This window comes from Anopheles coluzzii, chromosome 3, assembly GCF_943734685.1.
Source record: "Anopheles coluzzii chromosome 3, AcolN3, whole genome shotgun sequence".
Classification (NCBI taxonomy): domain Eukaryota; kingdom Metazoa; phylum Arthropoda; class Insecta; order Diptera; family Culicidae; genus Anopheles; species Anopheles coluzzii.
The window spans coordinates 74,546,262-74,571,612 of NC_064671.1; the positions used below are offsets into that span (position 1 = coordinate 74,546,262).

General features: G+C 41.7%; 1 protein-coding gene across 3 annotated transcripts in view; it reads left to right on the forward strand.

Moving 5' to 3' along the window:
• The first annotated feature begins 2,943 nt into the window (after positions 1–2,943).
• LOC120954991 (ras-related protein Rap1) overlaps positions 2,944–25,351 on the forward strand; it is an 80,946-nt gene continuing 58,538 nt past the window's right edge. The window contains exons 1-2 of one of the 3 annotated variants that reach the window (XM_040375399.2): positions 2,944–3,039; positions 5,435–5,700. The gene's annotated coding sequence lies outside the window, so the exon portion shown is untranslated. Of the gene's footprint in view, positions 3,082–5,434; positions 5,701–25,351 lie in introns of all 3 variants that reach the window. The other 2 variants (XM_040375400.2, XM_040375401.2) reach the window with 2 other exon arrangements.

Genomic DNA, 25,351 nt, shown 5'->3' on the forward strand with positions numbered 1-25,351 from the left:
TACCAACAATGGTGCGATTAAATCTGCCATTACCCATCATGTTGCTCTAATAAAAAAAACCGAGAAGGTAGGAAGAGTATTAAAAAGTGAAAAAAGGAAAGAAAAATGTAAAACTTTACCGCGTGAAGAAACACGTCACTATGCGAACAGATCTGCTTATGGCACTTGCACGAAGCAGCAAGCGATGAAAGCTCAGGCAGGATGAAATGAACCAAATTTACAATTTCATTTGGGGAGAGAAGCGAACCTGGGGAGACAATTCAGATGAGTTGACTAGTCGAAAAAAAAAACCGGGGCAGATGGGACTGTATTGAATCGAACTTTTCCACGCGACCAACAAGCTGGTCTCAATCGGTGAATGAACTCCCCTCTTCTCCCCGATTTCAACTATATATGGAGAGGAAGGCAAACCAATGGCAGCAAATATGTACGAAGCGGGTTCAAGTTTAAAATGGAAAATCAATCTTTTATCCGACTATATTTAGCTGCTAGCATAAGGGGAATCAGATTTCAATAGCGGCATCCGATCTGGTATGTTTTTTTTGTTGTTATAGTCGCGAACGAAGCAACCAGCGACCAACATGTAAAGCAAATTGCAGCATTTTTGGCGCACAGTGGTGTATCGGTATCAAATGAAAGTTGCCGTTCGTTCAAGAGATAGAAAAAAATGAGTAAAACAGAAGTCGTCTCGCTGGAATCGTCCCGAAACCACGCTCAACTACACCTTGAAATGGATCTTTTACTCAAAGTATCATTATGCAAGCGAGCGAACGATGATCGATCGGGGAAGGTAGATGTGGGGAAGGGCACACATTTTATCAATACTTTCGCGATTTCTCTGAACAGATGAAAATTAATCTTCGACTCACCGGCGTGAAGTAGAGCGAAGAATAGGGTAACTTTTTTTTGGCGATGAGCTAGGTGGAAATGTTGAGCATGACATTTTCTGAACAATCGTCGGCATATCCGGTATCAAAGCAGAAGCAAAGCTCAAGGGAAATGCGAACGATATCGTTTGTTTTGTTGTGTCTGTACCGTTTTAGATTGCTTTCTATCTAAGCGTGTGACCTTCGCTTATGGGAATAGATTTCATTGTTGGATTTTTTTATGCTAAGGGACTAGAGCGTTTTGCATGCGGTGTTATATGATATTGTGGCTCTTGGCGGGTTTTACAAAGTCGGGTAAAAGTTTCGTACTCTAAAGAGAAGAAACAAGATAAAAGAAGCATTTTTTACCACCGAAAACCGTCCCCATTCCTGAAAAATCTTATTTTTGAGTCAATGTATGTATGTTGTGCGCCTAAAGGTATGCACAGTATTTATTTTGTTGTAGTATCTCTTCAAGGCGTTTACATTATGTTTTCGTATTTTCACTTTCTTGCCAATTTTAATCAGAAAAAAGCACGAAATTATTTAAAACAATTTATAATAACAAGAATTTTGCTCAAAAAAGATGTTACTAGAGCACATAGTTTTTTTTTAATATTTCAGTACAGTAAACAGTAAACAGTAAATTAAGTCACAGTTCTACAATTTTAGTTTAGACACTGGTTAAGGTACAAATACAAAACCAAATATATATGGATAGAAAGAGTATAATGTTTATGAAACCATATAAAGACAGAAAATAAATAGAAACCCGAATCTATTAGGACTCTTTCGCATGATTATGAAATTAAATTGCATCCTACAGCCTGATCCGTACAGCCAATACAGGTGACAGTACAATTTCATGCAGCTAGACATTGGAAGCACATTCTAATTATTATTCTATATTGAATCTCCCCGATACTGCCCACAAACACAGCAACGATTCACACGTCCACGTCCAGAACGTGTGCAAAAAATAATCCGCTGCTTTAATAACAAACAAAAATTGCAGTGGAATAATTGGATGAAAGCAAAACAAGGCATGGCATGCGAGACGGACGCTTGCAGGGATTCCGTCTCCAAATCCGGTACACATGGATCACTCTAGTCCACCAAACCCCCCCGTGAACTCGGACCCGTTCCCGTAGCTGTAGCGCCCATTTTCCCATTTGTACAACGATTAGCCGTGTCGGTGCGTGTCCCATTAGTGGGCGGAAATAGTATGCCTAGGTCACGGTGCCTCACTTCGGTCCTACGCACAAGAGAGATTTGTAGAATATTGGTGCTCTTCGGTATTGGAAATATCTTGTCACTATAGGGTGGTGGTAGGTGGCAGGAGTTGGAGGCAAGGTTTTCAGTTACTCACACGGTGGGTGCGGTAGAGAACAAATCATGTGAAATTTATGATTAATTGACAAACAAATTGAAGTCCCAACACAGTAAAGCTTTGATAAAATTCCTTTAATAAACAACCTTTTTGTAGTTTCCGGTTACATGAACCATTTTTACTAAAGCTTAAAAATAAGCAAGATTGATGACTGGCATCACTATCGTGGTTTAAAATTAAAGCACCTAGTAGCGCCTGAAAGTATGCAAATATTGATTTCTTCATTTAATACATTCATAATTTGTTTATTATATAGTGCTTACGGCTTAAGTTTATAGTTCAATGTTAGTCACTTGTTTAGTAATGAGTTCTGTCTAAAGGCCAATCAACATATTAGCCCTTTAAGCTGTTACACGTCTTGCATACCTTTTGGGCGCAACACAAAATTACAAAAGATCGTTTGACTAACTAAAATCGACGTTGAATCTTTGCTCAACATTAATTTCTAAACTATACGTGCTGCTGGTGCAGAGCCCTGCCACTCTGTCAACAAGTGAGCCAGTGCGGTCGGTATTTCTCGGCTATTCGATAACGAAAGCTCACGAGAGAGCACAACTGTTCGCTACCTCTCTCTCGCGCTCTCTGGGTGTTGCATGTGTCTCTCGCATCTGATCTCTCTTTCTCGCCCACCGGAAACCCACTGGAATGTGAAAGTAGCCTCCGAGGAGTGCTTTGGCCGAACCGCTGATAGTGTGCCGGCAGGATGGCACGCACCAGTTTTTCCAGGGCTGTCAACCGAGCTGGCTGGTCTGCTGACACGATCCGCCATTAGTGCCACACGCTGTGAGTGTTTTTGGTTGCGGTTGGGTGCTTGCTGAACGGATAGTAAGCCAAGAAAATTACTAGAGCATCGAAGGGATGGGACACACTTCCTGGAACACTCGTCAATATACGTACGTGTCGTGGACGCGCACAGATCGAGGACCTAGCGAGCGCTTCTATTGTTCCAGCAGACGCGCTAACGGTTGTACGCAATGAGAGTGTGGGTGCGTGTGTTTGTGTGGCTGTAAATAAGTGCATTTGTTTTTTGGATAAGGTTTGATAAGGACACAGAAGCGCAAGATTCAGTGTGGGTGTTTTGTGGTGGCGGTTTTACACCCTCCCCGCCTGTGCATCGTAGTGCGTGGTGCGTGGTACGCCTTCAACCACACGGGTCCGATCGTATTCGCAGTGACGCGATTAACTGTGACGCTTCGGGGCAATTCTTAACCTCAATCTCATAACCGTGGACCGCCTTTTTTTCTCGCCCGCCTGCGGGTGCCTGCGGCGTGTGCAGGATGTTACAACCACTTCCCGGAAACCGTGCGCTCTGTGTGCGGGAATAAAACGAACTTCCACTCTTGGACGAGGCATATACGCAGCAAAAAGCTTCGTCACGGCAGGCCGTTTTTTGTTATAAAATGTATTTTAGGATACCTTTGAAAGACAGCTTTCTGATATAAAAATCTATTTCAGTTTTGTTTTATTTGCACTTTCTGTCGCTCGCATCGTATTTACAAAGATAGGGATGGCAGACGGTCTGAAAACCTTTTGTGGTAGCCGTAGTGAGTTATTGGCAGAGCATAAATCATTATCTTGTTTGACGAGCGGGTATAGCCTCCCGGCACCTAGTACAAAGGGTACAAAACCGGGGTACGAATGCCAACATAAAAGGGAAATCCCCAAAATCAATCCATTTTATTGTACCGGTATTGAAGAGCCCGCAAACAAGTCAACCCAGCCACGAGATCAATGTGACAATCTTGGATTGGATCTCACTTTTTTTTTTGCTGTTGTTTGGCTGCTAAACCCCGTTTTGCAAAAGTTTCTCGCATCTGTCTTGGGATGGGACCAAAAAAAAAAAACTGGGAGGATTGAAAAGAAATTAGTTTTTACGCACCAGCACCATTCAGAAGGCGGCGGCTAAGAAAGTCACCGAAGGGTGGCCAAGTGTGTGATAAATGCGAAAGGAAAGTGAATTTTAATAACGTGCGGGTGCGCGAGCTTTGGCGTTTTCCGCCACTTTTTTTGCCTTCTGCAGCTGGCGGTAACAGATGGAGGTGGTGTGTCCCAGCTGCAGGATGAAGGATCGGATGGGATAAGGTTTCGTTTTTCTCCTGTTCGTTTCTTTCTTGTTCTTGGCGAAAGTGTTCTTGTTGGTTGGCGGCCATTTTCTTGAAGTCAAACAAATGGTATCTTTAGCTAGCTGGGAAGGGGACAATTTATTTCTGACGAAAGTTACAGCATAATTGTATCCTTTTTCATTGCGTTCAAGCTTAGGAAGAGTAGCGCCTACAAGTATGCAAAACGGTGATCGTTGCTAGTCGTTTGCATTTGCAGCGCCTAAAAGTATGCTAATAGGATGTCTGTTCTTTTCACGGGGTTTCGTTTTAAAAGGTTTCTATTACTTTACTTTTACTGATGTTTTGTTTGCTTCATGTTTTAAAAGTTACTTTTTTGCAGACGTCCATGTTTTTTTTCTTTTTGAATTTGTTTAATAAAAACTTCAACAAAAAAACCAGAATGAGGGAAGTTGTACGGTCATGTCGTACTTTTTGGTTTGAGCATTAGCTATTGATATCAAAACAATCGAACACACTTGTAAGTACGGCCTGCAGCATGAGGTGCCAAAAGCAGGGGACGAAAATCGTTATTAACTTTCGCTCAAAATCTTCGTCTACAAGCGTTAAGATTTATTCGTTTACTTCTAAAACGTTCGTCTAAAGCACGGAAGTATCAAACACAGCATGTCCTTTTCACACCCGCAAACCAGCCCCGGCGGCAGGGCGATTCGTCATTAACCAGTTGTACAGGTTCTCATAAAGCAAGTGATGGACCGGAGGCACAAAGCCGGACGTTCCGTTTCCACTTGTTTGGAGAGAAGAAAGTTTTCCGCTTCCCCATCCAGCTGACGGCGCGGCATGGAAATGGAAATGTTTCCTACGAGTTTGTTTTAAGACGCAATTGTTGGACATTCTCCCGTCCGCCAGTTTGGAGGAGGAGTAGGGAATTGAGAGGGGACCAACTTTGCCGAACAACAAAGTACCGAGTGCCGCGAGGAGACACAAAAAGAGACCGGTTCGTGGGCTGTGTGCCGTGCCTTGGGGGTCATCTGGTGGGTTGCTAGCGACCTCATTTCCTCACGTAATTTCCGCGTCTCAATGTGTGTGTGTGTGTTTGTGTGTATTGGTGTGCATAGTTTGCTGTGATGAATTTCAACCAGTGCTGGTGATTTGTGCGTGATTATCAAAAGTGGGCAAAAGCGGCAAAATCTGAAGCACCACAGAATCCGAGTACCGTGGAAGGACCAAGTTTTGGTGTGTCCATTGTGCGAGTATATCTTCACGGTTCCCTGCAACCGTTCGTCGGTTGCCGCAAAGAGTGTTGACGAACACTTCCCTCGAGCAACGATCAAGGGCTGAAGACTGTGGTGTTTCATCCGGGTACGATAGCTTGTACGGAAAGGTAAGTTGAACGAAATCCACGTGGAAAGCGCTGGGGCAACAGGGATAACGAAGAGTGGAAAATAATTAGTTTTGCGCTTTCGTGCATAGAATTTATAAAGGAAGGTCGGGTGGGCTTCTTTCATTTTCGGTGGACACTTGTAGCGCCAGGCAGGACGCTCTGTTTGATGAGCGTGTTTGAAGGTGAAATTTAGATGACGCTTTCATTGTATAAAATCAATCTCCGTTACGGTGGAGCGGATCGGACGGGGCAGGGGGAATGTTTCCGTGCTAGACATACCGTAATGCTTGTTAAAATGTAATGCATAATGGGGAAGGTGATTTAATCGCGGCGAGAATATGAATTGGGATTGGATTATCAGGCAGAATAGTATGTAGTAGATGTTTAAAAGCTCTATATTTACTGCACGGTAGTTAGATGTTTTATTAATATACGGGTTATCTGGATCTCTAAGAGCTGAAAAAGCCGCCATAGTGTAATAAATAACATTGAGGTCGAAGGAATACTCCATAAACCTGCTCGGTCAAGCCTATTTCTTTACGAGGATTGTATTTGTCTAATAAAATGTATACCTCATATGGATATAATTGCATAATACACCAATGAAATCTGAAACTTTATTTTACAAAAGGTTCCAAAATAGAAAGTACTGCGTTCAGGATGTCCTAGACCTTAATAGAAGCGAAAAATTGCAAGTAGCTTCTAGAAAAGGTTTTATTTTCAGTGGTTTTCGTTCAAAAAAGCAAGAAATCTAGGTACATTAAATACATCACCTTAGAATTACCCCCAAAACCTTCATTTTCATTTTAGTATAAAAAGTAATTAGAACGACTAGCTTCTTTTATGCCGTTACTTGACAACTAGCTTGTTTTAACTGGTTATTTTCATTAGTTACTATTACCCTTTAAGTCGGATTTCCGCGTAAGTCGAATACAGTCGAATACCGTTCATACAGATTCCTTTTATCCAGTTGATTCTCAGAACAAATATCGTAACGAAGAGCGATACGGCGCTCCACTGTAATACGGTTTTCAGCCAAAATACATTGTATAAATAGGATTTTTTGATGAAATTAAGTACTTTGCAACAACTCGTTATTTATTTAATACGTTTTGTGTAGCAAATAAGTTTATTTCAGACTGTTAAGCGATTTCAGTTTTTTGGGAAAGCAAAGCAATTTATTTTGCATTTGACAATTCTAGGAGCAACTTGTACCGATTTGACACAGGGACTGTCAGTAAACCGTATGTCTATGAATCCGCTTATGTATCTATGACCGAGCACCGCGTAATTTGGGAACAGATTCTAGTTACATATAATTCAAAATTGATAGAAATGTAGCTCATACATCAAACCATTAACTTCAAATCAATACATTGTGCGGAACAATAGCCAGCTATCTGCCGTTGCTACTTTTAATAAAGTTCTTACAGCTACTGTGCTAGACCACGAAATTAGCTATTGTATGAAAGAGTGCAAAACAGTAATAATGGGGCCCTTCATGATTCTAGTTAGTTTTTTGTATGGAGTTTGACAGTTGGAGGCTGAAATCATGTAAACACTCTATACAAACCCACTCAAAAAACTAGTCTGCAATTTTCAGTCTAGATTATTCTACCCTAGAATTAGATTCGAGTACCTGCTCGAAAAATAGCAAAACAAGGTGTTGTATACATTTATCCCAAGGTGCCCAGGTAAATACCCAGTGTATGTAGTCCAGGTATATAAATAGCTTGTTTTTTGTAACCAAATTTGAACATTACTTTTTGACAGGACGGGTGAAAACTTTTGCTCAAACAAGCTTTCTGAAGGCTTGACGAATACATAAAACAACTCTTAAAATCTTCATTCGAAAGCAGAAGCGATAAAAATCAGCCTACTAAATTCATACACCTTGGGATAAGCCCACCTGTATATTATACTCACTTAGATAGCTGCTCGAAAACTGCTATGCAAATAGCTGACAGGCTGAAATTTCAGCCTACCAACTTAAAACGGAAAGGACTCCAATATCAGTAAAGTCAAGAACTATAACATCAGTAATTTCCACGATAGGCGTCTTACAGGGTTTCCCACGATTTATTGGTTGGATACCATCAATTTTTGGTGGGTTCCCATATTTTTTTGGTGCTTTCCCACGATTTTTTGGCCGTTTCCCAGAATTTTTTGGTCTAATTGTATTGATATCCAATCGGAAAATACCAATAAATTATGGGAACTGTTGTGGACAGACCGCTGCCTCATCCTGAGGGCTCACTGTTGATAGCAGGGCTGTCATCCTGTGACGTCCTCAGTGAGGATCGCGGCGCGAGCAGGACCAGCCGTCCTCTCCCCGCATTGCGTGTGTGTTGTTTTGTATTATTTAATATGTGTAATAAAGGAGTAAATATACACATATTAAATAATACAAAACACAATATATTGATGTCTGGGGCCGCGCGCACGAGCCGCACCGTGAGCCCTACCGGGAGCCCTGCTCGACCGGTAGCCTGATACACACTCCTTCGGGTTAGGTGCGCTCTGCACACACTTAGCGCGCATCGCTAAGTGCGGCGTGGTAGTGTGCGTGAGCGCAGTGTCGATTCCTGGATGTCGACCAGCAGCAGCGCAGCTGCTACGGCGAATCCAGGGCTCGGCACGTCTATCCACAACAGGAACCCACCAAAAATTTATGGGAACCCACCAAAAAATCATGGGAACTGACCAATTAACCGTGGGAAACCCTGTAATGTCTATCCACTATATTTTTCAACTTCATTTAAATAAAGAAGGGACGAGCCAGTGATTCATTCCATACCTAGACCAATACTTAAAAGTCCACACAAGATCACTTCCATTCTGGATCGTCCATCCGTAACAAGAATTGAATATCTGGTTGCGTGGTAGAACAAGTTCAGGAAATGAAGAAAATGTATTTTTTATAATTTGAAAATCTCTTTTGATTAATTTATAATTTGAAAGTAATTTGAAATTTCTCGTTGAAAATGAATTCATTTGCAAACAGCAAACCAATCCAATAACTGCCCAGGATTTTGTAGATCTTAAAAGTTGACAAATGGTATAAATTATCCTTAGAAGACCAACCTTTAATCTCTGGTGTTACCTTTACTTCTATTAACTCCTCGCAATTGGATTATTATGCTCGATTAAATTGTTAAACTATGTTATGTAAAAATATTAAAACTATTAAAACTTCACAAGCATTAACAGTCTGGCCCAGCGAAGAGAATAATATCTAAAATTGCTAATTTGTAATATAAATTCCCATCATCAGCGGATATCCAAAATGTGAGATTTACCTTAATTCCATAGACCTTGACCACGACAATGCAACGTCATTTGTGAGTAGCTTTTTGAACCACACCCATCTTCCCAGCCCGGGGAAAACGGAGTTAGACATTAAGCTGCCAATAAGTTAAAGTCTCATAACCTAATCCAATGGTGCGATCCGCAAAATGGAGACTAGCGACCGGGCGTTGGAAGCTGGAGCAATGGAAGTATGCTCCATTTGTGTGGAGTGAGCATTTCTCGGAATGATAACGAGGAAACAAACAAGTCAAAGACCGTTTAATCATCGCAACCTACGAGAAACGGTACGCAAGCGTCCGATAATAATCCTTGCGAGCTTCTAGGAATTCAATGCGATGCATTTGACCAGTGCGCTGGACATTGGCTAACGACGTTGCTTGTCAGCAACATGGATAGAGCTTCGAGCATACCTATGCAAGTGGTATGTGTGTGTTTGTGACGAATGCAGATTCTGTTCTGAAACTAACAACTAACTTCAAATTGTGCAATTCTCGGAAAATTGAAAAACAGTTTGTTATAATATGGAGCGTTGCAGCTCAGATCAAAAGCCTTCGGACGGGAGCATTAGCATTTAAATTTGTCTCTAAAGTTCACACACACATAAAAACGCATCAATATGCGTAGTAAACGAAATGTTTTAAAATTTCCCACAGACAACCACAGAAAAGAGCCACATTCGCTCGGCCCTAGCAGATAAAGCGTGCGCTACACGCGAACGTGCAGTACACACCGTGGACAAGGACGATAATCAGCACACCGCACTGTGCACCGTAAGCACATATAAGCTTCGCGGTACCATACAGCCCCATCGCCGGCAACGGCAACTGCCAGGCGACGCGATCTTAATGCGAAAAGAACTAATTCCGCGCAAGCATACATCGTCATCGTTGTTGTGGCGCCGTTGTTACTGCTTGCTACATGCCGGGTGCTGCTGGTGCCCACCGTATTTCCCGCCGGGCTGTTGCTGCAGGCGCTAACAGTGAGTAATAGACCGGACGCAGTACCGTGTTTGCTGCGCACAAGTGTGTTTGTTGCCGCAGCCCGCAACCCGAGTACATAAAACATAATCATCGCAAAGAAAAGCCAAATTTAATGCTTCCGACCTGGCGGGTGCCACCACCAGTGGAGGAGTGAGTGTGGGCAGGAGGATCATAAAACTGAAATGCCTGAAAGGTGGACCAGGTGGACAGATAGGTGTTTGGGGGGGGCAACGGTGGCAGCATTGGGCGCACGGTAGCCCGCATAACGGGCGGGCATGTTCTCTTTCTGCTTTCTACTTTTCGCAACCCTCGCGGCAACACCACCATTTTCTTTCACCACAATGCTGCTCTATTTGCATTCACTGCATTGTTGCATTCATCAAGTGTGTGTGTTTGTGGGTGTCGGAAACGGAGAGTGTGTGCACTTTTGTGGTTAGCCGTAGCTGAAAGTGTTCTTTCTCGCCAACCAGCAAACGCCCAGAACGGGGAAAACAAGCAACAAGCGCGCCACACGATATGGTCAACGCTCGGTTCGCTCTGGTATGCAATTCACTATTAGATAGGAATATCTTGCTCTCTCTCTCTCTCCTGCTTTCCCATCATCCAACTTGGCTTGGAAAGGAAGGTACTGGTGCAAGTGACACGTTGACTGGTAAGAAAGCATGACATTTATTTATTATGAACTTCGGGGGCTGCCGGGCTTCTTGGCCATTGCGTACCGCGTACCGAGCCATTGTTCATTCATTTCCGTCCGTTTGTCAAATGCAGCAGCAACTGTGGTATGGTGCCACTTCTACTCCCCCCCCCCCATTCTTAAACCCCCTGAAGGCAATGCGCATCGTTTGTTCCTACTCACGGTAAGAGAGCCGGCACTTGTTCTGTGGCATAGTCCCGCTGTTGCAAGAGTTTTCAATGTTTGAGGATTTTTGTTTTTGTTGCTTCCTTTCTATCATTCTATAATGTACCGCAGCCATCGTTTGTCTGTATTCGGCCGACCTTTGCCATCCCATCTAGCCCACTCACTGCTCCACACCCCCATCCCCCTCTTGCCCTTCCCCTCCGGAGGGACTTTGCATTGCTGAATGTGTTACGGTCGGATGGCTTAAAATGCAATCAACAAGGAAGAAAATAAGATGTTCCGAAGCGACTTTTCGACAGTGAGTCATTGAGGCTGTCAGAAAGTGAGAAATGCTAAATGATATTGGCTATCGTATAGAAACAAAAAGCGGGAAACGCTTCTAGCGAAGGCACATTTCGGTGACGGTTGTTACAAGATGCTAAGCGTCGATCATCGTGGGTAAAATGGTGCTAAGCAATTGTGAACCTCATATTGCATCTTGTTCACCAAAATGATGTTTGTTTGATGAAGGAGTTGAAGTTGAATTTCAAGACGATAACTGTTTATAATAATTTATTTCATATTTTAGCTTTTCTCAACGAGTTTAGTAAAACTGCCATGTTATTTTTTAAAAACAACTCTAAATCAAGAACATCTGATAACATTGCTTTGCTCTTTCTTTCTGTCATTGGAATAATATTCTTCATCCGGGTTGTATCCATTTGACAATAACCTTTCACCATATTGAATTTCATGAGCTTATCTGATCGCGGCTGCATCGAATCGGCAGTTGTTTACTTAGATTTTAGGCTGAAATAATCTAAGCTGAAAATATGGGGCTGATTTTCACACGATTTCAGTGGCCAAGTGTCAAACACCATAGAAAACAGCTGATTCGTATCGTAAAAACCATCAAAAATAGTAAAATATTAAGCTATGTTATTGCACATTTTAACACGGAACAAATCGAAAAGCGCAAAATATATTTGCATACAATTAGGCGCTCGTCTTCCTCTACTTTCTGGCACACTATAAACTGACCTCAGTATACCAGAGTTAGTCAAACTATTTCAAACAATTGGCATAAAGCCTTTCCAAAAGATTTTGTTTAATATTTTATGAATAACACGTATTACTGTAAGTAGTAAACATTCTAATACATCATTGCATACATTTAGGCGCTTGTGAATGGGTAATTTTTAAATTTGCCAAAAATTAAACCAAGTTTTTATTATTTTATTAGAATATTGCACTAGGAGATAAGTCAGTATATTTAAGTATTTTGTAGACTAGTCATAGAGTAATGTTTATTAGACCTGATTCCGATCAATAGTCATAGATTGGTAAATATAAATATAAAATATATTTTACGCTTAGAAAGTCAATCCAAATACAGAATAATCCTTCTGTCCATTGAACATAGCGAGCAAGGATGCCTATGAATTATGATTAATAATTGTATTTTTATAACTATAAATAAAATTTATATCAGATGCAGGAAATGCTCCCAAAACAAAATATGTAAATGTGAAATATTTTGAAAATATGGTCGAAGTCGAATACTGAATAATATAATAAAATATACAAATGCTTTAAAAACACAGTGATATCTTTTCCGGCAATTGATTTCGTACAGAAAATAGAAAGCGTATAACCAACAAGGGTATGATTAGACTAGAAAAATAAAACATTAAGATTGTTTTTATTTCCCAAATGAAGAAAATCAAAACACTGCGGTATGAATATTTTCTCCTCGCAATCGTACCACAATTCATCTTTCCTCCAGATGATTAATGAAAGAATGATTTATGATGAATTTGGCATCACAGAAATATGATACTGCTTTCTCTCGCATGTTAGCGCAGCAACAACAGCAAAAAAATACATCTTCCGCTGCAAGGATCTCCATTTATTTATCTCTTTCTGTGTATACATCGATTCCGACACAGGCGCTGAGTCACGGGGGAAAGCGTGAAGGTGATTCAGTTCCGGTGATTCGTTTTGCACCTTTCTTCCCCCCGGATTGGCTCAATCATTTTGCGATACAAAAGAAAGCGTACGCAATCATTGATGAATTAATTTCATTAATCATTGCCAAAGTACGCACGCTATATTCGCCAGAAGGCGGACAAATGGTAGCAATTGTATGGCAATGAGATGGGATAGAGAGAGAGAGAGAGAGAGAGAGAGAGAGAGAGCGAGAGAGAGAGAGAGAGAGAGAGAGAGAGAGCAGGAGCAATTGAATGACGGGAAGAAGGCAGAAAACCGATCCAGCAGAAGGTGGAAAATGAAGTGATCGTTTACCAATTATCGTCGTCGTCACGTTTCGTGCACCATCAAAGAAAAGCTCACCTTTGTGTTGCGCTCGGTAGGCGTGCGTTCATCCCGCATCCTGGCGCGAACGGAACGGAGAGGCATGCTTATATGTGTTTTTTCCCCTCTTATTGACATAGGACAAGTATTAATTACCGGCTGTGGCGGAAAAGCGATGCCTTGCGCTGCGTGCCTGCGTAGGACGACATGTTGTTGCTGCGTTACTCCGCCAGACAACGCTCTTTGCGGGCTGTGAGGGGTGTTTCGTGCGTGGGCCCACCGAATGTGTTTGGCAATGATGCTTCTTAATGAAGTGTTATCTTACGCGAATACGATGTACACCACAAAGGAAGGTAAAGTTATGGGCCAGTTTTGAAAGGTTTGCAACATAGAATTCGGTTTGCTGCTGCCGCTTATCACTTTGGAGTGTGTTTTGTTTTAATCGAAAGTTTGATAAAATAACAATTGTCTTGTGCAGTAATGGAAAAAGTTTTCTGTTCCCGTCGCGTAGTCTAAAATTAAACAGAACACGGGAAACGATACAGCTTTTGTAGATGCGGTGGAGGTATTGTTTATTCTGACGATTTTTAGCACGTATTCGAGCCTTTATATTTTGCCTCTAAGTGATTTGGCATCGCTGTTATCAAGTTTGTCAAATCATCAAGAGTGTATAAAATAAGTACTAGCTTTCGTTGAATGCTTGATGGTTTGGCGATCATTAGACTAATGAACAATTTATTTATTTTAAATTTAAGATTTTATGTTAAATTTAAACTTGAAAGTTTGACTACAATTTAAGGTTGTATTTATGTGTTTCAAAGTAAACATTGCATCATATTAGCAAACACTGCAACCATTTTGGGTCTTTGTTTGTTTTGTTAAGCTGAAAAAAAAACAATGTGGATGGCATGGATTATCCACCCATACAGGATTTTTCCCAGGAGTTCTCATAGCTGTGGGACACTTTATTGAGTCTTTCTTACGCGAAATGAACTTAATGTAATGGGAATTGGATTCTATAGGACCCTTTGTGGACAAATCCAATAGGAAATTCCATAGAGCCTGTCCAAAAAGGGTACCAGAGAGTTCAATTTCCAGCATTTGAAGTTCTTCTTCTTCTTCTTCTTTGGCACAACAACCGCTGTTGGTCAAGGCCTGCCAGTATCCACTAGTGAAGTGAGCTTGGCTTTCAGTGACTTATTGTTACCATAGCAGGATAGTCAGTCCTACGTATGGGGGCGCGGTCTATTCGGGACTTGAACCCATGACGGGCATGTTGTTACGTCGTACGAGTTGACGACTGTACCACCAGACCGGCACTAAGTTCACTTTACTTGAAGTTCACTTCCCATAAAAAAGAGTCAAGGAAGTGTTCCACACCTGTGAGCAACTCTGGAAAACCCTGTAATTCTGCTAACTCTCCCGAATTATAAACATTTTAGTAAATAGTAAAATATTTAAACACAAATGCACTTGAAATTATCCGAAAAGCATTTTTTCCGAAACTGAAGCAGTAAGCTCTTTACTTCGAATAGAAGTCAATCTGTTATTTAAAATGGACTGCTGAGCAAAAAAAAACAAATATGTCCATTTCACATTACACAGCATTTGGTAGGAGTTCGTAAGAGATTCCAGTGAAAATTGTGGCAATTTATTTAGACTCCATCTTGCTGCGATTTTTCGGCGCTATTTTCTTTCACGAGCGATATGCAAATGGTGAGGACCCTTTACCAGGAAAGCCCCCGAATCGCTCCAACAGCTTAATGGTGTGGAAAGTTTATCTGTGATAAAGTAAACCTACGCCCGGTTTGCATCTGGCGGTATGTTTGTGTTAGCAGCAAAAGCTTTCTACACTGATAAAACTGCTGTGTTTCTAAAAAAATGTTTTATTATACCCGGTGATACTATTTTCTTTATAAAGTACTTCCTCTCTTTTCGGCGAAATGAAAAATAAAGACAAAGTAAATGATTTGGCATTTCAGAACGGGTTTGGTGCATTAACCCGTGGTGCTCCTGCTTGCATCCTACTCATGCTGCTAGCTGCAAAGGACACCAATCCTTTTCGAACCACGAACTGACGAGCGGCAAACGGGGCTAATATCATACATGTATGCACTTTTTGCCGGTTGCCGGAATTGCTAAAGGTCATAGTATTTCCGCCTGACTGGGTACACTGTTTGCCGGGCTAACGGAAAGCATTTCCAATAAGCGGCGGTTGTTTATCCTGAGACGGTAAGAACTTACGCGGAGCGGTGTGTGTGTGTGTGTGTGTGGTGGGGGAGAAGAATCAATGACCTAATGCCATTCCATGTCAGTTGTTCGGTGACAACTTTCGCCGTAATGCGGAATGCTATTGGCATTTTCATAACATTTTGTGACAGTTTTTTTACCCCTCTGCTGTGCTGTGTCCACGGGTCCTTTCGGTCGTTATTTTTGTGGATCAAACGGTGAGTAGAGAGAGAGAGAGAGAGAGACAACGACCGAAGGGGTTAGAAGCATTGGTTCACGGTGGGATAAAGTAAGTAGCTTTACTGTAAGAGGATCCCCCGCTGGACAAAGCTGACGGGTGGTCAGCGGGAGCCAATTATTTTGTGATTCTTTTTGCCCACCTTTACGTTTCCCCGCGTTAGTATAATGATGTAGTATGCGTTATGTAGTTAAATGATATGAAAAAAATGGAACACATTTATTAAACACTGTTTGTTTATTTGTGTTGTATCGTATTGCCCATGGCATTGCCAGTTCCAATCCAATTTGGCAGCTGTTGTTTTTGTTTGCTGTTTTTGGTGTACGGTCACTTTCTACCCGTGTCGTTGACACCCGTGCGTTGACAGCTGGATGAAGCTCACTGTCGGTGTCCATTCGTTACGGAACACTGGCCATACACATGGCCATGTGCACACTGTCCACTGCTAATGCATGTTGGAAAATTGGGCAAAGAGAGGGAGAGAGTGAGAGAGAGCAGTGGACAACAAAAGGAAAAATACAACAAGTGCGACAACTGATGTCAAATGAAATTTTGCTCCAATCAGCCTCTGTAATCTTCTCGCTGATTGGGGCGTCACTGCTCGTTTTCGCACATACACATTTTCCACACACACACACATGTGTACACTTTTCGTTTACCATTTTGAGGCACCATCAGAACGCAACGGATCGCGCACGGTTCGAGTGTTGTTTTTGCCAAGCACTCACGCGCTTCTTTGCCATAAAACCGTGGCCGTGGCCGACCCGCTTTGGTAGACCTGTTGCGTAAACCTGGCCCAGCGCCGACGGACTCGCTGTATTAACGCCTGCTGGCGAGCTCTGCTGCAGGTTATAAATCCAGACGCACACACACACACACACACACACACACACACAGTTGGTGTCGATGGAGGGCAGAAAGCTGACTGGCGGAACAGTAAAACCATTTCTGCTTGATAACCGGATTTGGGGCTGGCAACCTTTGCGGTGGTCGGCCAAATCGACGGCGACAGACAGACACAGACGGACCGGGCTGACGCATGATCGGCACTAATCGGTCCGGTGCCTTGCGTGATGCAGCGTGTACGTGTGAATTATTTATTTTGTGATGAGCTTTTCACGAGAATACTAGGAAATTTGTACATAGTTTTGGGCAACAAGCAAAGGGATGGAGGAGATTTTCATAGAAAAACGTAGTTGGAAGTTTTAAGGTAGTAATAAATTTCGAAAATAATCAAAATTTTAGTGACTTAGAAAATGATCATAGCTTTAAAAACACTTTGAAAACATAAGTTTTTTTTTACAAACTTATGCTTTTAAAAATCGTCTGAAAAAAAAACAAAAAAAAACATGCTTTAGAAAAGTTACACAGAAATAATTTTTTTGGAGGTTTTTAATTTTTTTTCATGCCTTTTTTAATGGTTTTATTAGCTGTTTTTAATTTCGTGACTGATGGTTCAAAACTGATGCGCCTAAACAAAAGCGACTCAAAAACCTCAACAACGAATGTTGGATTTTGAGATAGGCAGAACACACCCGTAAGATAGGCAATGAAATAACAACGCCCATGCATAGGCAACACGCATTACATGTATTTTCCGATTAGACAGAATTCCCATTTAAATCAGTTCAAACAGAATCCAGTGGCAATATTGCAAACTTAACAAGAATTAAACAAGAAAGTGTATGTATCGCTAACGGAGCACGTAGACTCCTGATAAGAACATCCCAGAAATCACAAATAAATTGAGTTCGAATGCCAGTGCAAATACTTATCTTTTCCTCCTAGATTTCAATATACATTGCTCTTCTTGGGAAATTCGGTTCTCATTAGGAGTGGCAAGACCTCTTTGGTAAAATCTGTTGTTAGATAGACGGAAGTTTGCATCGGGGTGCCAGCCTTTTTTATGGCTTTGACTTGGGAGTACTGCTCCCCACTTCATACAGTCCACGAGACGGAGTAGGCCGTAGAAACCTACAACGAATTTTTAGCAAAACCCAAACGTTTGTTATTAATACACACATAGGGTAAACGTACCTAGAGTGATGCTATTGCCCCACCAAAAGTGGTGATGTTGCACTAAAATGCGTCTCATAAGACAAATTAATAGTGGTTAAGTTATTTGTGTGAAATGTTCTGTGGCCTTTTATAAAGGGTTTAAAAGTTAAATGGGGTCATTCCGTTACATAGTGTCCGAAAAATCCATTATTTTGTAAAATGTGCCAACATTAAAAAAAATCCTTAGGATTTCATAACGAAATTCATATCTTTGTTAACGTTTTTAAGCGTTTTTACGATAGTGCCATTATAGGTACACAAAATAGGCATGTTCCTTTAGTGGTCTTAGTTATAAAATTAATAAAAATATGACATTTTAGATTTTTTCGACGATATTTTCGACATGTCGTACAGTTTTTCATTAAAATAAGCAACATAAATGAATTTTCTGTAAGTAATTTACCAAACAAAGGCAAAAATTTGCTTATCTGGCTGAGTGAAAAATCGACTTCAAATCAAGCTTTCTCTTTTGGGTGTGGGTTGACGACAGGTGTGATACAGTACTTTAGTCAATATTTTCATCAACGAAATTAATACATTTGTTACGATCAAATTATGTCACATCAAATTATGTATCAAATTAAGAAATCGAAATTATGGCAGTAATCCTTGCTATTCATACAAAAACAGCTTCAAAACTATGTTCCATTGATATTATACACTGTTTTTGAGGCATCTTTGTTTACCAACACTATAGGAACACAATATGTTGGCTATAGGAACCATACCACCATTATAGGTACAACGAAGCAGTCACAAAAATATGTATTTTTTCGTAACATTGATGTGTTTATGGTAAAAATGGTTGTGATTGCAAAGATGAAACATATTCCAATTGCTATGTGTTAAAATATTCATGAATTTACCTTCCTGACACTTGAAATCCATTAAATTCATATCTGTACCGCTTCAAATTGCACCACTCTTAGTACATTTATCCTAGTTAGGGAATTTATTCATAGCCTGACTTTTTTCCTAAAACCACCCACTTCATCATCGATGTTCTTTTAGACCACTGCCAAGGCTAAGCTAGGGATTTAAATAAGGGCATCGAAGGATAAGTCCTTGCATTTGTCTGTATGTACATCAACATTTTATAATATTTCTTATTTTTATATATTTCAATGAAATGTCCAATGAAATGTATGTACATCAACAATTCATTATAATTTATATGTATTTCAATGAAGTGTAAAAATCATTTTTCTATGTTGATTCTAATTGCTTGTTTTACAGCCTGTACTGAGTGTGATCAGAATCTTTCTAATAGGAATAGGTAATTACTAACGTGATTGAAGATGCAAAACAAACCCAATCTATGCAGGCAATCTATGCACGACAACGATTGAATGAGTTTTTAATATTCTTTTGAAATAAATTATTTTTGGAATTAATTTCCTTTTTTTTTCAAATTCTAAATCTAATGTGAGCTTTTCTGGTGATTATTTAGGGAAAATCCATTTTTTGTGCTATTTTTAATGGCATGATTGCACACAACTTTAAACACAACTCAACCGCTTCGCCACTGGCACATGATAGTGGCATGATTTATTTTCACGGACTGACTTCACCGCGCACCCTGCACGGAATGATCATAATCGTTCAACAATAGGCAAAATCACGACTCACGGGCCACAGAAGCGTGATACATTGGTGGTGGTTGACATACGCAGATAGAAATAGAGAGAAAAAAAGGACGAAAAGGAAAGGGGAAGAAAACAACACCGTCGACAATGATGACGTGCAGCCGGCGTAATCTGCACCCTGGGACGGGATGGTGGATTGTGTTGATAGGGCGCCCGGGTGTTGATTACGTGCCGATGTTGTATTTTTCTAGCGTCGTGTGATTGCGTCGGTTCGGGGTACAACGTACGCATAAATTCTGCTATTTCTCGCAGCTGGTGCACCGAAGACGGTTAGGCGAGCACCGTATAAGCACGAGCACGATGAATAGAAGGATTAGAGTAGTAGTAGCGGTGTGGTGCAAAGGTGAAGATGGAGGAAGGCGAAATCGGGCAGAAATCCCCCCTTTTTTTCACGGCACGGATGGCTGATAAATTTGCAACCGAGAGGATTATCTACATTCGTTTCGGAGAGCGATCGAGCTGGGGACTTTGGGGGGGGGGGGGGGGGGGGGGGAGGTGAGATTGTTTTTTTTTGTTCATTTATGCTTCTTATGTTCGCCCTCATAGCTCTGTCTGGCCTTTGTTCCGTTTTGCCGTGGCCGCGCACGTACAAAAGTATGATGATTAGTTCCATTAAATGTCAATGGATAATCTTACCGCTGCCGAGTGTTGTTGATCCGGAATGATTAAGGATGCCTTCTTTTGATATTGTTCAAATCAGTGTGAAGCTTTAGAAAGTGGGGACATGCTTTGTAACTGCATGGTTGAGTAATTATGATGATTTTTCACGTACAAACTAGCTTATAGCTAATATGTAAACATGCAGAGCGTTCTACTGTACTGCGGCATATAAATCTGCAACTTTGCACCAGCTGGTTTCGCTTCATAAAACTTCCTAATCGGTGTTTGAAACTGTTGAAACTTTTGCCAAAATTGAGGAAAGAATAGCTCAAGCATACTTTGGAAACAATCGTTTCCAGCCATGCCTGGGGATGAAAGTTTCGTCCCCACTGTTTCGTGCCCGCTGTGTGTGTGCTTTTTCCTTTTTTCACTCGCTCAAACTCAAAGCTCAAAGCGACTTTTCGCTTCCCCTTCTCGGCTGATAGCCATCAAAAGAAACGGGTGTTTTGAATTGCCACTTAAACAACGTGAAGTGTTATTTGCAAACACTCCGCCTGCCCGGATCGCTTAGATGGTAGCCCATTTTTGTCTGTCCTTGTTGCCACAAACATCGGAAAGAATGTAACCAAAAAACAAAAATGAGAAAAGAAAAAAAAAAGACTTCTTGAACGACTGTATGAACGCTGGATCATACAAAAAAAGGTAAATGTAAATGACCCTCGACTGTGGCAGCGTGAAGTTGATATGACACAGACACGTTTGAGCTTTGTGTGTTTCCCCCTGGCTTCTCGCTTGCCATCGGCAGGGCGGACAAATTTGCCACAGATATTGGGAATGCTCTTGGACGTCTGTCCCTGTGCTTGACAGCAAGAGCATTTCCCCCTAAACGGCAAATTAACAAACAACGGCCTGCGATGCGAGGTGACTTTGAACTTTTACGCGACAGCGTAATTTGTACAATGGTGATGAAAGCATTATCAACACGCTTGAAGTGAAGTGCAGGATGAAGACGATGCAAACGATGCAGACACACAAAGACGTGGCAAACCTAGCGCCGATGCTGTCTTGCGTCCTTGGTACTCTTCCTGTGCTGCAAAGTGCGATGGAGAAGCCTGGTGCTTCACGTGCCTGGTGGAGGAGGCGCATGGTGCTTTGTGCGAAGGTGCTGTGCATAATTTGCACATCACCGTGTGCACACCATCGAGCGTGGGAATTTTGCCGGGCCTGTTTTTGTTCACCCAGCGTGCAGGCATAAGGCAAAACAAAAAGGCTTGGAAAACGGTGTGTGTGTGTGCCTGGCATTGTAGAGTGTGATTGAGAAAAACGACCGACCGAAGGCTGAGTGCACACAAATGTTTGTCGAGTGAGTGCTGTGGCGTCTGGCGTCGATAGATGCCGTAGAGCGAAGCAGCACATTTGAATACACCAAAACATCGATTGTTTTTCATACCAGTAATAGCATGCGGAATTGCATATGCTTGTTTCCCTTGCTGCAATAGAAAAGACAATCTTCCAATAGGGGGGGGGGGGAGAGGGTTTGTTTGATATGTGGTGGAGAGTGTTAGTGATATTGGCGTGGGTGTGCGTCTGTGTTCCCTTTGCAAACATAGGCAAGGAAGAATTTATTCATGAAAATAAAGCTATCGTACATTCACAGCTTTGCATATCGGTTTATTGACACGGTCGGGCTGTGGCATTCATTGTGCATTCATGTGCATACATTCTATGGCGTTCCATTTGTTTTTTTTTAATGTTTGAACAGCGAAGTTATTCTTTCTTGACGTACACGCTGTACCTGTACGCTGTACCACTGTGTATGTTTATTTTTGTACCGAGATGCAAAATAAATCATATGAATGTACGTAGTTTGCAATGCAGAGGATAGCTAGTATTTCATTCTGATAAACTATTCTCGAAAAACATTCTGTATGGGTGAAAAAACAATACGGCTTATTTTATATTCCGAATTTAGGGACAACGTTTTCATGCTCTAGCTAGTTTTTATGTGTGACAAATTGACAGAAAAAGTGTGCTATATGCTCTTAGAAATACGTGGTATTCTGCATTTTTTCATATTCTACGGCTGTTAAATTATCAAATAGGAAACATCTGTTGATTTATTCTTGGCCTGACAAGATTGTTGTTGATAATGTTCTTGGTCACAAAGTTCTTTGTCACCAAATGCTTGGTCGCAAAATGCTTAACCGCAAATATCTTGGTCGCAAAGTTATTGGTCTCAAAAATCTTGGTCGCAAAGTTATTGGTCGCAAAATTCTTGGTCGCAAATCTCTTGGGCGCAATGTTCTTGGTCATAAAAATCTCTTTGTCGCAAAGTTCTTGGTCGCAAAAATCTTGATCGCAAAGTTCTTGGTCGCATAGTCCTTGGTCGTAAAGTTCTTAGTCGCAAAGTTCTTGGTCGCATGGTCCTTGGTCGCAAAGTTCTTGGTCGCAAAGTTCTTAGTCACAAAGTTCTTGGTCGCATAGTCGTTTTTTCGCAAAGTCCTTCGTCGCAAACATCTTGGTAGCAAAACTCTTTGTTACAAAATTATTGGTCGCAAAAATCTTGGTCGCAAAGATCTTTGTCGCCAAGTCCTTGGTCGTAAATCTCTTGGTCGCAAAGTTCTGTGTCGTAGAGTTCTTGGTCACAAAGTTCCTGGACGCAAAATTCCTGGTCGCAAAGTTCCTGGTCGCAAAATGCTTGGACGCAAAGTTCTTGGTCGCAAAAGTTCTTGGTAGCAAAGTTCCTGGTCGCAAAATGCTTAGTTGCAAAGTTTCTGGTCGCAAAGCTCTTGATCGCAAAGTTCTTGGTTACAAAGTTCCTGGTCGCAAAAAACCAAAAATGATCACAGAATTCTTGGTCGCAAAGTTTTTGGTCGCAAAATCCTTGGACGCAAAGTTATTGGTCGCAAAGTTATTATTCGGATTGTTCTTGGTCACATAGTTCTTGGTCGCAAAGTTCTTGGTCGCAAAGTTCTTAGTCACAAAGTTCTTGGTCTCAAAAATCTTGCCGATTGACTTGGGTTCAGCCAACATTTTCATTCAATGTTTAACGATTATAACATAAATTCTTCTTCGAGTTTAGAAAATTAAATTTACTTAAAAATTGTGTCAATTAAAACAAAAAGAATAACAAATTTTACCCGGTAGAGTACACCCAGAAGGTACATGTGCGAATTGTTAGTTGCGAGAAAGCTCTTGCGCCAAACTATAGAAGTGAAATGATCATTGAACCACAAACGCTTCTTGCTGCTTCTCAACCACATGGCACAGGGTGGAGAGCTTTCCAGCAACCATTTCTTCTTAAATCCTGCTAAATTAATGTGGTTTTGGAGGAATTGGATTACTTTTCAAACACAGCCGCTTCAACAACAGTGCTCGCAAGCGGCACACTCACAGCACTAACCGCATACCCAGCCCACGTATCGAGTTCTAATGCTTGTCGACCTCTTTGGTCAAGTGGCAATAAATTCACTATTATTCGTGTTGAATAAATCTTCATAATAAAGCGAGAAAGGTTGTGTGCGTGTGTGTGAGAGTGAGAGAGAAAGAGCAGGCATATGAAAGGGATCATGGATAAGGGGTAAGGGGATGTTTTGCACAGTGTGCGTGTGCACACTATAGCTAAATAGAGCGGTTTTAAGAGAGCTCCCCCGTTCTATCTACAGGCAGACGCACGCACACCGAAGCATTGCTTGCAAGCTTTTACCATCCACGCACTTTTGCGTACGGTGGTTTGTGGCATCGCCGTGGGAAGTGAGCGAATCATCGAGCGTAACCCGACCCCGAGGCAGGCCCACGCCTCGATCGAAAGTGAACCAACCCTCTTCTGCTGCTGCTGCTGCTCTTTGACGCTCTTTCTCCAATACACCTCTGTGTCTGTGCCAACCTTACCACCAATCGGCCAGGTCACCGATCGCACGGTGTGCCGTTCAGAAAACGGATATCGTTTACATCGGGGTAAGCTTCATGAGCTTCCACTGCTCGGGGCGCTGGAAAATGTGAAAAGTGCAAGCGTTTAGGTGTTTTCCAGCACGGTTTTTGCAGGTGTAGGCGTCACGTTACACGACGGGGTTCGAACGAGAGGGCAAGCAAAATGGGGAAAAAAATATGGGTAAAGAAAACACCAAGGCACCAAGGTCACAACGGCGCCACTCCCAGCACACACACACAAAATCAAGCCACAAAAGGAACAGCAGAAGAGCGAAAACGAAAGAAAGGATTTGCGGTGCCGCCTGAGTAATATCAAGGGGCAACACAATCGAGCCCAATGTTTATCCTATTTGAACCGGAATCGACTTTCCCACCACACCTTACGATTTGGTACGATTTTTATCATCTGCTTACGAATGCCTCCTGCCAGAGGTGAGGAAGGAGCCGGGTGTGAGTGCCTCTAGGGGGAACATTGAGAAGGAGCGAGCGAGTAGGAGAGTGATTGTCTGTACCTCGCCGTGTCCCAAAGTAAGGGGGTGGCCTGACTCGCCCGCAGCAATATGGCAAAACGGGTTGGCATTAACTGAGCTCAGGGTAGTGGTGGGTGTGTGTGTGTTTTTTTTTGCTTGCACCACTTCCATCCATGTCCGATTACAATGTGCGCCGGGTTAGGATGGAAGCGTACCCGTAGCTTTACTCCTTTTTTTTGCTGTTGCTGTTTCTCATCAATCCGAAACATTGTACGATGCAGCGTTCCAGCCCGGAGCAAACAGTTCGGAGTATGGGTGAAAGTTTGCTTTTCTGTTGTTCTCGCTTTGGAGCTCATTTTTCTGTCGTTGTAATGTAAAACACATTCACAACTTACAATCATCCCCCAATTGATGGGCAAAGAGCTGGGGCTTTCCGCAATTGAATGCATTGATTTTCACTTTGTCTGGGTACTGGTAGTACGGGAAGGTGGATTAGAGTTTGGATTGAAACGGCAAGGCGAGTGATTGGTGTTTATGTTGAGAATTTCGGCAGCAAGGGAGAATGCTAGCTGGAAAAAGGATGTGCCGCTATGCCGAGCAATGAACGTTTATGGCAATTGATTGGGTATCGCTTAATCACCGATCGTAGGTAGGGGAAAGCGGGGCAAAATGGGCATGTGGGGCAAAATGGGCACCCTCTATTTAAGCATTATTTGACTACAAAGATGCTTTCCAATGCTCAAAATGTATTCATTAGAGTGTTCTATGAACACCATGTAAGTTTCATAACCCTTACATAACAAATAACTAAGAAAAATGCAAAATAAGGTTTAGCAGCATATTGATGTAATTTTTGCCACTTCGAAAATAAGCTTAAACGTGTGTCACAGGGATGCGTTGAAGTTTTTCATGATATATTTTTAAAGATATGATATTTCTTTACAATTTGTCTGAAGAAAGCAAGGCGATTGAATGCGTATTTTTACTAATATAATAAAAAGTACAAAAATGCTTCACGTGGGGCAAAATGGGCAGTTACG